Genomic DNA, 5,042 nt, shown 5'->3' with positions numbered 1-5,042 from the left:
TGCTATTGCCTACAGAGTGATCTGCTCCAGATTGTGGCCCTTGCAGGTTCTGGAGTTGTTTGTTAGAATTTCTTACCTGAATTACTTGGTTTTGAATATTGCAATGGCTGTTTTCCGGTTGCCGCATTTGCCATGGTAAGCTTCGAGACTATTCATGCTCATGTTGAGAGAGAGAGGACAAATGGCTGCCGGGCTATAGAGAGCCCTTTATTTTGAAATTTTCGAGAATCACATTTTTAAAGTTCCAAAAAATCTGCAATAAATCTGGCCGTAGTCGATGCTGTATCCTACAAGCGTGCAAGTTCCCAATCTGCAATCTTTTGCATGGTTGTAATGTCATCGACTATGTCCAGAATTATTTTTCACATTTTTTGAAACTATAAAATATGATTCTTTTTTTAAATAAAAAATTAAATCTTATTATAGCCTGGCCTCCATTTGCAGTTTCCACTCATGTTGGCTGCTTTTGTAGTGGAATTTAAGGTTATATCGTTAGGTATTCATTACAGAATTGGTTGTTTGTTTGCACTGTCAGTTAATCAAAACACACTCCCAAGCGTGATATCTGATTATTTCTTTTATCCGGACCTTGCAACTTTCAGCTTTAATTAATGTTGTCTCAAAGTAATTTAAGAAGTAACTTTTGATCATGTTGTAGATATGATTAAGTACCCACCTGGCAAAACAATTTCAGCATGGTCCTCTGAACTTACTTGTGTGAAATACGAGCCTGACCAGATGACTAGCTAAGCAGGAGTGCGCTCAGCTACCTAGCAACCCGGGTTTGAGTCTCGGACACTGCGGTTTGCTGCTCATAGCTACCGTAGATGCCCCAGGTGCTCGCACATGGGTCTCGTTCTTTTACTTGTGTGAAATACTACAGAAGAGAAACAAAACAAATCGTTGCGTGAAATAATAATGAAAATATAGAAAATATGACAAGAGAACTAATAGTGGATCGTCCCTATTTCATGGGCCTAATTTAGCTTTAAAAAAATGTGCCATCTAGTAGCTAGGCTAATCTTGAGTACATATGTACCCAGCTGGAGCAAAGCAAAGAGCCAGAATCAGACAGGCTGCCATGTGAAGAGGATCCTGCAGCTCGGCTTCATGGTACCTGTACTTGAGCACAAGGAGGAGAGCTATGGTTGACACGCTGAGCACCGGCGTAAGACACTGCAAAGCATGATTGATTACGAAGTGGTAACTGAACATGCTGCAGTTGATATGTTTGCTTGTCAGGCGATGGGTACAAAGAAGGGAGAATAGTTACCCTGAGGATGATCCTAACATAGTATGCGTATCTTTCACGGAGGATGAGAGGTGGCTGGGTCAGCAGATAGACGACCTCGCCTTCTTCGATCCGTCGGAGCAGGAGGTACTGGCGGTCCCTCCTGGAACCCCATGACCAGGGCATGTCATGGGCCATGGAGCAGGATGTCCGGTCTCCGGTAACGGCGAGGGGAAGAGAAGGGAGCGGAGCAGATCTGCCGGCGGGAATCCGTTGGAGCCAGATGAAGGCGCGCGGCGTTCCGATGGAAGTTATTAGGGTCCACGACGAGCTCGCTAATGGTTTATCGCTTCGGTGTCCAGCTCCAACATCCAATCCAATACCCCATGTACGTCCGTCCGGCCGGAGTCCAGTAAACTATCACGCTTATCTATACCTAATAAGAGCAAGTATAATAAATCCTAGTCAGCTGGCTATAAGGGTTAAAATAATATATTCATGCTTAGTTGGAGGAGAGAGAGGAGGAGAGAGAAGAGTGAGGCCTCATGCAAGAAGTTCAAAGACGCGTCTTCCTAGGCATTTTGTGAGATTGAAATGTGGGCCATCCATTGATAAAGTAGTACATGATTATAGCTCACTATTATACATGTTGGCTCTATGTTAGCTACAAATGACATGGCACATGGCTTATAGCCAACAGCTGGCTATACTATTAAACTTGCTCTAATAAAAGCAACAGAGCTTCTTGTTGGTCCGTTTTTTATTGCCCCTGATTTTCAGCCAAAATTACAAAGATTGCCACCGCTCAGTAGAAATAACGGTTCGTGTGTCCGTCTTCTCCCGCACGAACAAGCGGGTCCCGAACAGAATAAATCCTCGGCTCTCCCCAGTGAGCCGCCGCCGCACTGCAACCCCACCTTATCCCCTCCCGGATCGGCTCTGCCCTACGACGCCGGCTATGGCGTCCTCCTCCTCGGCGCTGGTCACAGCGTAGCGGTTCTTCTCCTTCCTCTTCGCCACACGCGTCGCGCTGGCCACTCCGGCCGGCCTCGGCATGACGGCTCCGACCACGGCGCTGGAACTGATTCTTGAGGAGGAGGTCCGGGTTGGGGAGATCGAAACGCCGGCGGTTGTACCTGGTGCTGAAAGATGTGACTTCGATCCGGCCGACCTCGGGTATTCATGCACTTAACTCTGGGACGAGTAGGTAAGATGGGGTGGGTTCGATGGAGCACTCGTCCGGCGCGGCCCTGGATTATGCGCGGCGGAGAGGCTACCTGGCGTCGCCCCATCTTGTATTCTTGTTTTGTGCAGCACAAAACTGCCCCTCTTCTTCCAGACTTCTTAAGCGCCGACTCCTGAACTGCCCGGCTGCTTTGTTTGTTGCTTCTCTACTCAAATTAACTACTCTGTATCTGTACATGGAAGTGAAAGAAATCGGCAGTGGCTTGGTGCGGTATTGTAAAATTATCTGAATCTTTCAGAGTAAAATGGGAATCAGTTGTTTAGTATCTAGATGCTGTAATGTTGAACTCTATGTCAGGTTGGTTGTTTTCTGAAGCTTATGTTTGATGAGACATGTAGTACGAGCTTTATCTGATAGGTTTGGTTCAAGGTAGTCGTGTAGTTCCTCCCTGATTAGTGAAGTTTGTGAGCGGGTATGGTTTTCAGATGGTGCGTGTACACATTTGGCACATGTATGTGAGGATGAGTGAATGGATATTTTCTCTAAGAAAAATATGTTTATATGTAATTTTTTAACCAAAGTGTGTAAGCTACTTTTAACCAGGGTAAAACATGGACAAACATGTTCTACTGAATACATGAGTTTCTTTTTATGGGTATTTAGTAATAGAGTTACCGGCCTTAAATATTGGCAAGCAATATTGAAGATATGCAATGAGATTTTGCAAGACACGTGTACAATACCTCAGGCGAGTCAGGCATCACCTATTGAATAAAAGAATTTTTTTATCGATACTAATCATGGGTTGCAAAAATTAAGTATTGACAAAGTCACAAATAATAGACTTAGTACGACCGAAAAAGATCTACATTTCAAAAAAAATGTATTAATAAGATACACATGACATCATAAATAGAATTTCGGTAGCTAATGGTTGTAGCTGAAAGTCTCGTATGCTCAAATGTTATTACCATGTGCATATTCATTGTTCTATTGTATCGTCTCATCGTCAAAATTAAAGATTACGTCGTGAGCAGAACGTTTAGAACTAAAAACCATATTTAGTAATTAGTAATGCCACGAGGAGCAAGAAGAGATTAAGAAAATTTTCAATCAACCCGTAGCAACGCACGGGTTTTGTACTAGTCTATACCTAATAATGAAAGCAAAAGGGCTTCTTGTTGGTCCATTTTTTATTACCCTTAAAGTTGTAGAAAATTACCCACCAATGCCACCCGTAAGTAAAAACGGTTCAGTTGTTTTTTGGTTCGATCGTGTTATCGTTCTAACGCACGTGGACCTGTCCGCTTCGTCCCCCGCGTACCTCTCAGCTAGGAGTACGACAGCAACACGAAATCAACTACCACGCGGGATCAATAAAACCCACCTGTTTTGTTCTATACCGTCGCGAAAAGCCGAATCGAATCGATTCTATTGCGATGCGCCGTCGCCGCAATTATACCGTGGAGAAACATCGATTCGATCTGGATTCTGGAAGCGGCACCTTGGGGAATCGCACACCTCACGGACAAGAAGCGGCACCTTGGGGAATCGATCGGTTGCCTACTCGCCGATCCACCTCTCCTTGAACCGTGACTACCCAACGTGTGCGTCTCGGCCGGTTTGGCAGAAGAATTGCAAAAATCCCGTCTGTCCGCGATTCTGGGCTGCAGACTCCACGCCGCCGCTCAACTCAACCCATCGCAGCACTTGCTGCCACTATTCCAGATGAGCAGTTGGGAAGGATCAAACCAGGACCATTGACAGATCAAGGATCGATATAGGCCCTGCTTTGTACGCGGATTGACAAGGCTCATCTAATAATTCTTCTCTTCCCGCCCCTTGCTGAGGAGAGGAGAGCCTTGCCTCCGCCTTGCGCCCCTGCCGCTACGCCGGAGCAACCACCGGGTATGCCTTCGCCGATCACGTGGTCGACCAAATAACCATAGGAGAACGATGTACCGCTCCCTAATGTCAAATCCCCCATCCTCAGCAAGGTCGTCGACTACAGAAACATGCACGCCGCCGCCGCAGGAACAAGCTCCGCCAACAACACCATGTCCGGCGAGTTGGACCTACACAGCTCTGACGGTAGCTGATCAATGTGAATCAGGCCACGCTGTACAACATGATCCTCTCTGAGTCTCGCGTTTCGCTGACTGTCTACTAACGACATGACCGAGTCAATAGCATAAAACCACCACTTTGATGGTGAAATTTACCATCTACCACCACTTTACGTTTGCGGGACAAAAAACCACCAGATTTTGCAAAGTTTTTTGCGGAATGCGCTAAACGTGAATTTAACGCCAATTAACAAGGAATCTGACAGGTAGAGCCTACTAGTCAGCGCTGAGGTGGCAACACTATGCAGTAGCTTGCTGATGTGGACAGAGGACCCACGTGTCAGTCCACATAAAAAAATCTAAAATTCTAGAAAAAAATTGGGGGGTCATCTCCTCCCGTGAACCACCCTACCACCACCACCACCGGCCGCCGTGCTTCAGCTCACGGCCGAGCGCCGCCGCCGCCGTGCTTCCGCTCACGGCCGAGCGCGGCCACATGCCGGCCCCTAAATATCCACCTCCTATGCATTCGCGCCCCGGCCGCGGCCAGCCATGGAAG

The 5,042-nt window shown here is 46.6% G+C and overlaps 1 long non-coding RNA gene across 1 annotated transcript; it reads right to left on the bottom strand.

Moving 5' to 3' along the window:
- Window positions 1-677: 677 nt before the first annotated feature.
- LOC127304798 (uncharacterized) lies at window positions 678-1,611 on the bottom strand. The gene is made up of 2 exons (XR_011745986.1): window positions 1,274-1,611; window positions 678-1,176 (listed from the first exon to the last, which is right to left on the bottom strand). It is a non-coding gene; the product is annotated as an uncharacterized lncRNA (long non-coding RNA).
- Window positions 1,612-5,042: the final 3,431 nt, after the last annotated feature.

Source organism: Lolium perenne, chromosome 5 (genome assembly GCF_019359855.2).
Source record: "Lolium perenne isolate Kyuss_39 chromosome 5, Kyuss_2.0, whole genome shotgun sequence".
Classification (NCBI taxonomy): Eukaryota; Viridiplantae; Streptophyta; class Magnoliopsida; order Poales; family Poaceae; genus Lolium; species Lolium perenne.
The sequence above is the reverse complement of the archived record's forward strand: the minus strand, read 5'-3'. Positions and strand labels throughout refer to the sequence as shown.